We start from the raw sequence: 14,949 nt of genomic DNA, 5'->3' as shown, positions 1-14,949 counted from the left end.
ATGCTTCGCGCGAGGCATGAGCGACATTGTTTTTTTTATTAATTGAAAGGGAAATAAAACACACGACAAAAACAAATTACTTCTAAATATAAACTATCTCTGGTATCTCCAGGCTTGTCCAATTTTGCAGCTGTTCTCTTGGTCTGATCATTCGGATGAAGTTGGATGTACCCTCCACGCTAGATATCATGGATACATGCTCATATCCGCCTGTGACAAAAGTTTGCGCGATCGAAGGGAATCGTTGCTCTTCCTTTGCAGCCTTCTTTGTTGGTTGGTATCCTAACCCCAGACGATCCTTCTTCTCTTGAATTTCTGGCACTTTGCCCCAGCCTTCCATTTTCAGGTCTTGCAGGTCTCTCCAGGGTGTCACCGCCCTTCGTATCTTTTCTACCGGTAGTGTGACAGCAGTTGCTATCTCTAGTGCTTGGAATGAGGTTTCCAATGCCCTTTCTCCAACCTCGATGTATCGGTATGAGTCCAGATTGCTAACAAATATATCCTCCTCCCCATTGACGGTCACTATAGAGTTCCCATCCACAAATTTTACTTTCTGATGCAGAGTAGAGGTAACTGCCCCAACAGCATGAATCCAGGGACGTCCCAATAAGTAGGTATAAGCAGGTTCAATCTCCATTACTTGGAAATTGATGCAGAATGTATGGGGACCAACTACTACAGGGAGGTCTACTTCTCCGAATACCGGACTTTGTGATCCATCGAAGGCCTTGACTACCAGACGACTTGGTCTAACTACCAGACCCTCCAAGGCTATCTTGTCGAGAGTGGCTTTTGGCATCACGTTTAATGACGACCCTGTGTCAATCAGAACTCTGGATAGATGAGCTTTCCCACATTGTATGGAGATATGCAAGGCTTTGTTATGTTCTTTCCCTTGTGGGGTTAGCTCATGATCATTGAAGCTTAAACATGCCCCAGCGGTAAGATTAGCCACCATTCCATCAAATTGATTCACAGTGATGTCTTTGGTCACGTGCGCGGCATTCAGGATCTTCAGCAAGGCGTCTCGATGTTTCTCCGAATGCACTAGTAGCGAGAGGAGTGATATTTTAGATGGAGTTTGGTGTAACTGGTCCACCACTCTATAATCACTTTTCTTGATTAATGCCAAGAATTCTTCAGCATCTTTGTTAGTGACCTCTTTGTCCTTGGCTGTGCCTTCTTCAGTCGCGACCACAGTAGCTTGATTACTTGCTTGTGCTAAGTTCTCATTTGGTTTCGCAGCATTGAATATGCAACCACTACGAGTCATACCCCCAGGCCCAACGATGTTTGTCACATCCGTATTACTACTAGAATCATATTCCCAAGGGACCGCTTTCATTTTGTCCACCGGATATGGATCTCTGACTGGGATGATCTTAGTGTGTACTTGTATGGGTATCAGCAATGGTGCTTTGGCGCAGGGGATGATTAATGTCTTCCTTGCCCCTGGACTAGGTATTATCAATGGCTCATTCCTCTCTAGCATGGCCACATACTCCTCCTCGGGATGTTCTTTCAACTGAATTACTCCTTGGTCCACGAGTCTCTGCAGGGTGTCCTTAAAAGCCCCGTTATGTTCTAGGATGAACCCCCTTGCGAGCAGATACCTCTTAAGGGCATCTATAGGGGAACTCCGTTGTTGAACTAACTCTTGCTCAGTGACGACCTCGATTGCATTGACTGTGCCATCGTGACGAGGCATGGGATTTGTCTTCACATTAGGTTTGTCGAAAGAAATTGCCCCAGACTCGATTAGGTCTTGAACCTTGTGTCTAAAAGCCCAGCATTTTTCTAATGTGTGTCCAGGAGAATTGGCGTGAAATTCACACCTTTCATTAGGTCTGAAGTTGGGTGTAGCTCTTCCAGGAATCGGGGGTGGCATAGGTCTGAGTTCTACTAGTTGCTCATTTACCAGATATTTCAGTATTTCACTTCTGGAGGTAGGCAAAGGGTCGAATTTCCTTTGTGGCGCTAAGAATCTATTATGTTGCAGCGAGTAAGACATAGGAGGTCTAGGCTCTTGATGCACTACTGCGTTGGTCTCCCCTTCCTTCTTTTTAGCGAAGGTTGAGGTGGGCCTCTTTGAGTGATAAGAGTTAGATGATGCTCCTCTTGTATCTTCCCATCCTTGATTCCGTCCTCAATTCTTTCTCCGATGACCACTAGATCTGAGAATCCTGAGGATACACTTCCGATTATCTTATCGTAGTATGTTCCTTGTAGAGTTCTCATAAACATGTCAACCAGCTCCTTTTCTAGTAAGGGGGGTTGGACTCGGGACGCCATTTCTCGCCATCTTTGGGCGTATTCCTTGAATGATTCTTCCTTCTTTTGGGACAAATTTTGTAATTGCATCCGATTGGGTGCCATGTCCAGATTGTACTTGTACTGCTTTAGGAACGTATTAGCAAGGTCGTTCCAGCTTCGGATATGTGTCTTTTCCAATTGCATGTACCATTCAACAGATGCCCCACTTAGACTGTCTTGGAAGAAATGCATCATTAGTTTTTGGTCATTGGCATAAGCAGCCATCTTCCTGACGTACATGCGTAAATGACTTCTTGGGCATGTAAGTCCTTTGTATTTCTCAAAGTTGGGTATCTTGAACTTATGAGGAATAGTCAAATCCGGAACCAAGCTCTTTTCATAGGTATCCACATCAAAGACGTCATATCCTTCTATTGCTTTCAGCCTTTCTTCTAGCGCTTTGATTTGTCCACTATTTCTAGCACTTTCTTCAGAGTCAGATTGGGTTTGCTTAGGCTGGGGTTCTTGATTTGTTTCGTCTGCCTCCCCATATTGTAAATCCACATAGTCCTCATCCTTCGGTGGATTGTTAGCAGGGATGTGGACAGTGCGAGGTGCCCCCTCTTTCTGAATGGTGGGGATGAATCCTTCATGGGAAGCTTCTCCCTCTTCATGGGCTCTGATAACTCTCTTAGAGGAGTGGGCATTTGACTTGTGAGGGTCAAAGCCTCGAACATATCCTAACAACGGGTTGCCATCATTCGGTATTTCCTCATACCGATTACGAGCTTCCCTAGCCTTTTCCTGTTCATCTCTAATGTCCTTCATGAAACTCAACATCTGAGCCATTCCTCCTTTAATCTCATCCACAGTGCCTTTCAACTGGGTCACTTCTTCGCGAAGGGCGGCTTGATTCTGCTCTAGTTGCTCCATCACTTTCTTCTTCTGAGCTCTTGTTTGGTAGGGCGGTATGGTTGCAATGGCGTGACTGGAGATAAAGACAGTTTTTCCTTTTAATGTTTGCAAAAGAAAGTGCGATGATATGCATGTTATGAATGATATGCAAATGCTATGTTCATGTCTTACCCACATCCTCATTATGATATATTTATAAATATATATATATATATATATATATATATATATATATATATATATATATATATATATATATATATTTATATATATTTTTTTTCTTCTTTTTTTTAAAAAAAAACTCCTTTTTTTTTTAATAATAATCCTTTTTGGTGAATATTGTGAAGAAATTAAATAATGCGGAAATAAACACACTTCATTAATTTAAAATACTTTGAAGAAAGTACAATTTAAATTGTTCAACATTGCGAAAGGAAATAAACACCAATAGAAATAAAACTTCTAAATAATAATAAAAATAAAAACTACGAATGACTAAGAACGCCTATGAATGTCCTCCTTGAATTTGTCCACCATGCCTCTACAAAGCTCCAAGAATTCCTTCACTTCTTCGGGAAGGATGATGGGAGAAGACTCCGCTCTTTCCAAACTCTTCGGAATGTCTAAGAGTAAATCATTGCACAAATAGATTAGCTTGTCATAATTCTCACGACATTTCTCATATTCTTCAAGCATCTTGGGAACCATGCTCACATGCTCATTTGCCGTAGAAACAATTGTATATTGTCTTTTCCAATAATCCCCTTCATCCCTTGCAGCCTCATAGATCTCCCTTTGCCTTATAAATACTTGCCTAAGCGAGGCCATGGCTTGAAGTGCTCTGTTATACTCCCCGGTGCGCTGTGAAAGTGCTTCTTCCGTAGTCAATCTTCTTGTGCGTTCTTCTTGTCCAGAATTGCGGGCTTCTTGAATATCAAATTTGAGATTTCTTATTTCTACCTCTTGATCTTTAGTCCTATCCGTTAATTCAAAGACCACAGCTTCTAGATTTTTCTCGGATTTCGCTTTGTCATGGGAAGCCTTTTCATAACGCCTCCTCCACCTTGCAATTTCTATACTTTCTTGTTCCAACCTTTCGTTATGTGCGATTAAATCAAAGTTAGCACTTAAGACTCCTTCGGTTGCACGCTTTCTTTTATTCCTTTGTCTATCATTTTCTTCCTTAGCGGCTTGAAGCTCTTGGCTCTTATCTTTAAGATCGAGGCGTAGTTGGCTCTTTTCGTTGGGCTTCTAATTTTTCCTTTTCCTTACGGGACGCCTCTAGGGAAGCCTTGATTCCTTCTATCTCTTCGATGGATATAGAAACAGGATCAGGAGAATCGGGCTTGTATGTGGGATCCACACCAAAAGGAAGCAAAATCTTTCCAACTCTCTCTTGAACCCATCTTGTGTAAGGTTCCTTAGCAATAACATTCTTTGGCCCAAAATTCTTTGTTTGAACATGCTTCCAAGCTTGAATTATCTTCTTTAGTGTCCTAGGATTACCTTTCCCATTATCATGCAAAATTAATCCTTCTACTTGTTGTTCGGAAGGCTCACAATCCATAGAATGACCCAATTGGCGCAATGCTAGCACGGGGTTATAATTAATACAACCTAAAGTTCCCATTAAAGGCACATTGTTGAATTCCCCACATTTATAAATAATTCTCTCAGAATTTAAGTTCCTTGCAAACCAAAAGATAGAATCCGCCTTGAGAGCTCTTAGTTTTTGAGACCATTCATGTCTAGTCAAATCTTTGATTAAATAGCTAGCCTTGTAAAGATGAGAAGTCAACCAAGAATACAATAAATGAACACAACATAATATCATTCCTCTTTTCTTTTCATACCGATCATGGATGGTATAATTAATATTAGCAAGAATGGTGGGGGTTGGATCCTCATTTGAATTCCTGAAGGAGGTAAAATCGTGAATAGCAGCATGATCAACATATTCCGCCTTCTTTGGCAACAAAATAACACCAAAAATTAAAAGAGCCAAAAAATGTCCACAAATGTCCCATTGTTTCTTTTGAGCATAAGACATAGCTTGAGCTTCTAAATAAGTTCTCCGAATCCCATGTACATTACCATCAGTTTTATAATTAGGCTCTAAATCCGCAGCGGGCACCTCTAAGGCTTTGGCCAAATCAGAAATCTCAACTTTCTTCCTAGCACCTGTATAAAATTCTTTTTTAATCTTCGAGAACCCAAGCATAGTATCCTTCTCTTCCAAAGTAGGAGCCAACTGAAAATCCTGAAACGTGAAACACCTAAGCGGAGGATCATAGAACTGAATCAAAGCGGTGATGGCTTCTTCTTGAACCTTAACCTTGAGCAAATCCAGAATATCACCATAACGGCCCGCAAACCTGTTCAAACCATTTGATGACATTTTATCTCTGATTATCCTCAGTTTTTTGATATCAGGTACCGAGACAACAAGGTGGACAATAGGCTTCTTATCACTCATTTTCCTGAATATTCACCAAATGAATTATTATTTTTATTTTTCTTCTTTTTTTTTTCCTGTGGATAAGACAGGATAAAAAAAATATGCATATGATGTCATGATGCATGCAAACAAATATACACAAAACAAACAAAAATAATAATAACAATAAATCATATATTTAGCATATAATCACATAGGCCCTAGGTTCGTAAGTTCGACGTAACGGCTCGGGGAGCCTACCCTTCCCATGGGTGTGTGCTAGAAGGTCTCATGGGACCGTTCGTAGCCTCCGAGACTTTCTGTCTCTTTGAATTTTAGAACAGCTCATTTTATCCATGAGGTTCGAATTTTAGGGGTAGGTTCCCAGAGAGATCAGCTAAATAACTAGTCCAGCCCTCAACAAGGTCAAGCCTCGTATCAGACCTTTCCGGAGATTTAACCCACTCTGAGTGGAATTATAATAAGACTCGTAGGCGATGTAATTCCCCTCTGGTCTTATATATAATTCCCACGCTTAGGCTTAACAACAATTTTATAATCCCAGCAGTGCAATTATAACAAATATACGATTAACACAAATATAATATGTAAACAAATGAACATTTTTAGGCAGAAAAACAAAATAAGCAAACAGATTAAAAAAATCAAAAATAACAATAGAAACAAACATAAACCCTAAAGATGGCAAAAAATTAGCCAAACCCTAAAATTAAGCCAAACCTAAACCCTGCCAAAACCTATAGGGGCATAGTATTCACCATTAAGTGTAGTCCCCAGCAGAGTCGCCAGCTGTAGCAACCTGCCCTAAAATAAAGGTTTTAGAGTCGCCACCTATTCTGAAGGGCGAATAGGAAACCCTACGCAGTTTAGAGATCGGGGTAAGTTATTATAATCAGGTTGAGGGAAGGTGTTAGGCACCCTTAACCCTTTCCTATTGGCTTTGAATCTAAGGGTCAAGTTTTATGGCTAAAAGTTAAGATTAATAGCTAAGGAATTGAATAGAGGAAAAATTGAGATTTTAGGGAGGGGGACACGCCTTGGTTATCCAAGTGCCTGCGTACCTCCTTATGGAGGATCAGAGTCTACGTAGTTCGGGCACAGGGTTGTACGCCTTAGAATTGAATTTGTGGTTTGAAATTGATTAAAGGCTTTTTGAGTGGCCTATTCGCAGTTTTGAAATTTATTTTGAAAGGTGAAAGTGTCTTGAAGTTTGGCATACAACCCTGATTTGATTTGGCACCGTTAGATGCGATGACCAATGGATTTGGTCAGTATAGCTAACGGATTAAGGGGCATTGCTGGTTACTCAGATCGATAGATTGATCATCGCGGGCAACAAATTTAAGGTGTTTTAGATTTATAATTAAGTTTTATCTCTCGTCTAATGCGACTAATAGGTTTAGTCGGGTCGAGGAAAGAATTAAATAAAGGGTTTTAATGATTTTTATCTCTCGTCTTTGCGACTAATAGCTTTAGTCGGGTCGAGGAGAGAATTAAATAAGAGTCATTTGGATTATTAATAAACATATTAATTAAATCATTGTTATTAAATAAATTAAATTTATTCAAATTATTTCTCGCCTAATGCGACTAATAGGTATAGTCGGTTCGGGGAGAAAATTATATTGAATTATCCAAAAAAAAAAATTAAACGAATATTAAAATTACCAAATAGAAATTAATTATTATTTTTTATTAATTAAATTTTTATTGGGCGCAAGGGGGTGTATATTTTTAAGTGTTAGTAATTTAGGGGTGTGTTAATAGCAAGGGCCTAGGCCCATTAATGTTTAGATCCGTTTGATTCAGTGTGGGGAGTATGCGTGGGTTGATGGTAGACTCTCAGGTTTGTGTAAGGCCAGGATTTATTCATAGTATCATCAACGGCCTGAATGTGTTTAAGATTAAGATCACAGTAAGGATGGCGCACTGAATCATGGTCAGTAGCGCAGACAAGTGGCCATGGAAGGGCCACTTGTCATCATCCGGCGAAGCTCACCAATGCCTATAAAACGGCGTTTTCTCCAATTCCCCTTCTTCTCTTTTTCTTTTTTCTCTGTCTTCTTCTTTCGCTCTCTAATCCGCTCTCTCCTCTCTCTTAGAACTTTACCCAGAAAACCAACTCCGGCCACCGTTTACCACCCTCCGAACCACCCCTAAACCCAGTTTTCCGGTTGATATTCAACCGGAAAATTCATATCTTCAAGCACCCAACCCAGAAACCCTAGATCATATGAACCCTAACCCCAAATTAAACCCAAATCTCAATGGTAACCCCAAATTCAAACAATAATCAATAATTCAAATCAGACAAATACCACATGAGCATGCAATCATATCAGTTATAAGCTAAGTCCGGTTACCTTTTATCTTCAATTTCAGGATCGTGTTAGCTCCCTCCAACCTCTAATCTCTTTCTCCTTCTATCTGTTCGCAGGTCCGAAGATGATGATGATGCTCAAGAGTTCAAGATGACCGTGGCGGCACTTAGGGTTCTCTCTCGCAAAATTTCTCCGACCCCTTCTCTGTTCTTTTCTTTTGATTTTATAGTCTTAGGGTTTAATAAGATTAGGGAAAATTAGATTCAATTAGATTTAGGAATCCTTTGTAAATTGATTCAGATTTCGGATTTCATTCAATGTATTATTTGATTGTTAATTTATATTTGTTAAGATTTGATTTAGTGAAATCATTTTTCTTCATGATTGATTTGCGTTTTAGTTTTAATTTGATTGAAGATTCGTTTCAATCTTGGGCTTGGGCATCTGAAAGCGTTTAGGGTTTGATTGCTTGGATGGAGCGGCCGCCGCTGCAGGCAGAGTACTAGGGTTTGCGTGAAGAGGATGGAGAAGGTGAACAGGACCGGGTCGGTTTGACCCGTTTATTTGACCCAAACTTTGATCCACGGCCCAATTCCTTTTATTTTTGGCCCAAAACGCAACAACACAACAACCAACAAAAACTCAATAGCCCCAATTTATTTAATTAAGTAATCAATGAATTCATTAATGAAATTCAAATAATCCTGATAATAATTAGTGATAAAATTCCAAAAATAATGTTAATATTAACTAATAATAATTAAGATAGAATTAGGGGTATTAATAATAATCCTATTAATAAAACCTAAACAGGACCAATAATAATAAAAGGGAACTAAAAGATTAGTCTTAAACAATAATATTAACATGAACAATAATCCCAATTAATCAATTTTATTAGTTAACTAACCTCTTAACAGCTAATAATCTTAATTAATAATAATATTTAAAATAATATTAATATTATATAAAATACTAACAAAGGTTAAATTAATTAAATTAATATTAATATATCAATACTCCTAATACTAATCTTAGTTAAAATTAAAAATATCAATAATCTTTATGGTTAGTGATAATAAAAAATGAGAAATGATAAAATGGTTAAATGAACTAAATGGGCCAAAATAAATTGGATTTAGAAAGATTTGATATTCACACCTCCCCTAATTTTATATGGGCATTCTATAAGAGAGCGAGTTTAATAATAGGTATATTAAACCCTATGGCTCTTAATTTTTAACATCCTTAGTAAATTAAAACGGGAATTGCACCGGGTAAATTTTGGGGTATGACACCATGTGCCACGCCAAGTCTTTTTCTTCATCTTCAATCTTTCAAAAATCCTGCAAATTTAGCTACCATGTAACTGCAACTTTGCTACGGTTTGGTTAAGCTTTTTCGCAACAAAAAGACCTGCAATCACAAACTCCACAAAACGGTGTTAAAAAGAATGGATAAACGCCCAGTTCCACTAAACGGATCATTGTGAATCCAACGGTGGTACTCTCAGGTCTTGAAAATGCTTGTAAGTGTGAATACGACCATGGGGGACCTTGACGCCCTATCAATGGTGAAACGCCATTCCTGTACCAAACTTCATGCAAAAGGATTCTAAAAACTTCTAAACGTTATCACGAGTAGGAATATATGTGTAGAAATCATTTATAATGCATGTACTGAAAATTCATATTTGAAATACAAGTGCAAACCGTGAGAGTCGTATGAGATCTTCCTATGCGCTTTAGTCTTCAAGAACAGCATGTACGTGCTCTTGTGGATCTTAGGAGTGTGAATGAATGATCGGTATTGGCTGAATCTTTCTGAAAACCGCTACTTTCCCGTGCCCTAGTTTTTTCTTTATTTTGAAAGTTTGGTAAGTGTTTTGAGGCAAGGATTCGTGTTTTTTCTCTTTCTCCTATTTGCTTAGAAAGCTTTCAATATATAGTTTGCATTAGGTTAAGAAGGAATGGGCTTGGATCTTGTAAGAAGCTTTAGTATTTTACTCCTTTTATTATTTTGAATTATTTGCTAAATAAATCAAAAATAAAGTACATGATGCGTACATGGATAAAATCAGGGTGTATTAAGAGTGCTATTTGGACCCTTGGATGATTTGAATTGAAGCCTCCTAATTTTTGGATTTTATTTGATTAATTTGCCTTTTTCCCTTAAAAAAGTTACAAAGAAATCAAATAATGGTCACAAAAAATATGAGAATAATTTTATAGGTCCCATATGATGTTATAATCATGCTTGAAGGTCAAAACCCAAGCCCAATAACTTAAAAGCCCAAGACTGGTTAATTAGGTTTTTGATTAATTCTTGAAATTCGACCAACTTCTACGAATCGTATCTTTCTCAATTTTTATGTTATGGAAATGTTCTAGTACTTTTTGGAAAGCCCAAGATGTCCTCTACAAGCCACTTTGAAACATACTTTTCATTTGGAGATTTTATCTTGATGATATGGCTCCTGATAAAAAACTGCTTTTTGCGATCTTCTAGAAGGACCTGTAATGTTTTGGCTTATATCTCTTATGCGGAAGCATTTCTTGACTTTGGGCCCAACATGAAAGTTGTAGAGAATCAAATTTCCTTGAGAATGTGCTTTGGTTGAGGAATTTCTGATAAAGTATGAGGGAGATATGATTAGTCAAAGTTGGGTTGACTTTCACCTAGAAACCCTAATTTAGAGGTTGTTGTTTAGGAGAGAGACTGCATGCTTCTTTCTTGTGTATCTTTGAGCATTTGAAAGTCAGATGGACTAAAATATGAATAAATATGTTGGGTAAATTTTGGCGTATGACAGCTGCCCCTGTTCAATTTTCTTAAACCTGAAGATGTAGATTGGCTTGTGTGTCTGTCAGAGTCTGAAGGTAGAAGAGGATTGAACACTAGAATACCCAAGAAATTTGCCCTTTCTGAGATAGGGACTTTTTGTAGGAGATGGGCTTAAAGATGCCATATGATCTGGATAAGTACGAAAGTCAGGATAAGTCGTACGTTAGACTATGTCCGAGCTCGAAGTATTGAAAGGCGCTTATCGGAGATGGGCTTGAAGATGCCATCAGATGTTTGAAGAGTTGTTTGTCTAAAGCAGATGTTTTTCAGACTGGATCACCTGCATTGATTGTATCTGAAGGAGAGATGAAGTAATGTCTTATAGAAGACTACCTGGAGAGGTTCCTGAAAAGGATAGATCACTGACTGATGTAAAAGAGATTAGGCTTTACACAAAGCTCAGGAAGAAGTGTCTTGTAGAAGATTAACTGAGAAACTCCTTGAAAGGGCAATAGATGTCTTGGGAAAAATATGTTGAAGAATATTACCTAGAAAGGTTGAGGTATGTCTTAAACAAGATTAACCTAGAAAGGTTCTTAGGAAGGATATGATGTGTCTTAAACAAGACTACCTAGAAAGGCTCCTACAAAGGATACGAATCATCTTAGAAAAGATTACCTGGAAAGGCTCCTATAAAGTATATGATTAAACTTATAAAAGATTACCTAGAAAGGTTCCTAGACAGGATATGATACGTCTTAGACAAGACTACCTAGAAAGGCTCCTAGAAAGGATATGAGTTATCTTAGAAAAGATTACCTAGAAAGGTTCCTAGAAAGGATGATAAACGTATTAGAGAAAACTACCTAGAAAGGCTCCTAGAAAGGATAGGATGTTCTTTGATTGTTTCTGATTTATCTTTGAAGAAAGACTCTAAATGAAGCATCAGAATTGTATTCGTCTTAGGTGAGATTGAATCATTGATACGATTGTATTTTCACCGCACTTGGATGATAATGTTATTTTGATTATGAAATGACCTGAAAAGGAAAGATTAGTTTTATGCAATGTCATTATGAATGTTTTGAGATTCTCGAGATAAACGAGAGTACTGTATGTTATGCATGTATTTATGAATGATGCAGGGATGGACTATATTGTCGAAGCATATTGATAACTCTTGTATAGCAACTGCTGATTGAGAAAATAAATCTTTGTATGCTGTTGGAGATAATGACAAGAGAATTCATGTCTTTCGTTCGATGATATCCAGTTGAGGATTTTTGATCTTCGCTTGGGGATGAGATTGACTTGAGTGATCTGATGAGTATACTATCCGACCAGATTTATGAGCGGCAACTTTAATGGAAATAGCGGGTTTGAATAAACCATGCTAGAAAAGAAGATTGTGTCGGAAAACCGACAATGTCGGAGGTATAAAATTCCTTGGGGAACCAAGTCTCTGTGAGGAAGAGATTGCTTGAAGATAACTTCTTAAGGAATGCTATGTGGGGATATATTATGAAGACTGCTCTGTGGGGAAGGTTCCCAGAGATTTTCAATTCTTCATTGCCCCTTGTCTTTGAGTACTTGCTGTTGAAAAATACTTGCGAGAGTATTCCTGCCCCTGGCATCAATAGCTTGGAATGCTCGATACTTGAATTTGGAATTAGAACTTCAAAGAAGAGACAAATACTGACATCATCTGATGCTAGTAGCGAAATAGCCTCTGATGCCTTCAGTGATGGACTAACTTCTCTGGTTTTTCAGTGCCTCTGAGAGATTCTATGAATCATGACCAGCTTTCCCCCAGTAGATGGGATAGTAATATGTCGTGCCCCTTGTGTAAACAAGCTTTTAGCTGATCGAGTCATGCATACGAGACGTTTCTGCAAATTTATTTGTCGGGAGGACTTTTAGTCATTAATTATGCCCCATGCAGATTCTTCCTGATGCCAAACATTTGAAATTACGTAGACAAAATTGTTTTATAATGACACTCATTAAAATGCAATCCATATGTCTGTCTTGGAGTTTAAAAACAATTTTAGTAAAACAAAATATGTAAGAAAGTGATATTTGTAAAAACATGATATCAACTCAGGATTTTTGGTAAACTTTAAGGAGTCAGGATACCCTTTTTGAGACAGTATGCTTTCGAACTAACCATGCTTCAGTTAGGACTTTCAAGGGTTGTAACGTGGCTTGGTTCACGGTTTAAGAAACAAAGGATAAAGGTTCAAAGTTTATTTGTACCCATCCCAATCTTCGTGATGTTCTTCGATCTTACGCTCAGTTAACTTTACATTTAAGTTCTAGCAAGTCTTGAAGTCGTAATGTTGACATTTGATGATGGTTGAAGCACCGAAAGTTTATTTGAAAAGGCAGTCATCCTTTTTGTAATTAATTTTTTTTTCTTTTGTCGAGGATTTGTAGTAACCTCTTCTTTGACTTTATTATCCCTAACTTTTGCCTGAACTGTTTATTTTGAGATTACAGTCAGCAGGATGTTTCGATTTTTGATAAGTCTCCTTCATAGGTTTTGACTTAACAGTGTTCTTTTTCTTTTATGGATATTGACTGCCTGACTTGAGAATTACGGGAATCCATCACTTGTGAAAATCACCTGGTATAATTGAGGTAACTGAGTAACTACCCTGCCCCAGGTTACGTTTAAAGGTTTTAATCTGTATGAGAAAGAAAACTTCTACTTCTTAGGCTCGAAGGGGTTGACGAGGGATTAACATCCTTACATCTCCACTGTTTAGGAATTGAAACAATGCCTGTACATCATCAGCATAGTCCGTTCAAAAGCATACTGTATGAGGTTGCGGTATCGTTTTCGTCATCCTCCCTCAAAAGGCTTACAGCTTTAGCGAGAGTTAAATATCATAAAGAAAACCAAGTAAAAACAAAGTTTAATATAGAAATAGGTGTCATACCCCAAAATTTGCCCGGTCAATTCATGTCTTTTAATTCATCAAGGACCAAATTTAAGAATCATGGGGTTTGACATTCCTATTGTCAAACTTGCGTTCTTATAGAATATCCTGAGTTAAAATGAGGAGTAGAGTTAGAAAGTGTTGGAGCCTAGTCATCTAACCCATCTGTGCCATCTCCGAGATTTTTAGTCCGTTTCACAATTGATCATGTAGCTTATGATTTTTTGTCGGACTATTTCACTATTTGATTTGATCATTTTTAACTATTATTATTATTAATTAGTATTGTCTGATTATTAATATTTGGTGTGAGTACTTTCTATTATTGTTAATTATTGTCATTTGTTAATTAGTATTAGTTATTATTAGGATTATCTTTATTTTTGAATATTATCAGTACTAACTGTTATTATTAATTTTTATAAGTTTATTTTTTTTTATTAGTTTTAATTATCATTTACCTTTTAAAATACTAAACACAATAAAAAAAAGAGGTGTCAAAAGAAACGAAAAAAAAGGCTGAGAAATAGAAGGAGGATGAAAAAAGGAAGATTGGATGATAATTCTGAATCAGATTTTTTGCATTTAAGAACAAGATTTTTATCAAAAATTGTTAACCTAACAGGTGTGAGATATATATACTAGGATTTCCAGGGTTAAAAGGAGGTTGGCCGCAGAGAAAACCATGTGCCCGGATTGAAAAATCAAGAAATCGGTGGCCATGGCAAAAGAAGTTTGAAGACAATTCAAACCTCTCTAGGTGTCTACAACGCCTCCTCTATCTTCTCTGAAGCGAACCCAGTCCGTCCTAACATCTGAAGGCATCGCGTATAACGGTCTACGTGCTTGCGGTTTTGTCAATTGTTTTATTTTTGATTCTGCCAAATTACGTATCATGAATGCCTTATGATTGTATATATGAGTTACTGTGAATGTGGGAATCGTTTCTGGATCGTTTATTATGAGTTTAGGGGCGAAATATGCAAGTTGCCATTGTTAGGTTTGGAAGCTCTAAGTTTAGGGCTCTTTGATATAGGCAGAATCAGTCCGAATTGATGACACCAATGCACTCAGAAGAAGATTTCCAATCGAACCATGCTTTGATTCTAAGTTTATACGTTGTATTTTGTGAGATGGAAAATTGCAGGGGGTACGGCAACACACTAAAACTGTTGCCAAAGATTTCCCAATTTCAGAAAAAACACGAGGAAGACGAAGGCACCTGGCGCGTTTTGGCATTTGAACTTTCAAAAACTGTTTACTTAATATTTATAGT

The sequence above is a fragment of the Vicia villosa genome, linkage group LG2 (assembly GCF_029867415.1).
Source record: "Vicia villosa cultivar HV-30 ecotype Madison, WI linkage group LG2, Vvil1.0, whole genome shotgun sequence".
NCBI classification, from domain to species: domain Eukaryota; kingdom Viridiplantae; phylum Streptophyta; class Magnoliopsida; order Fabales; family Fabaceae; genus Vicia; species Vicia villosa.
Note: the sequence above shows the minus strand (reverse complement) of the source record.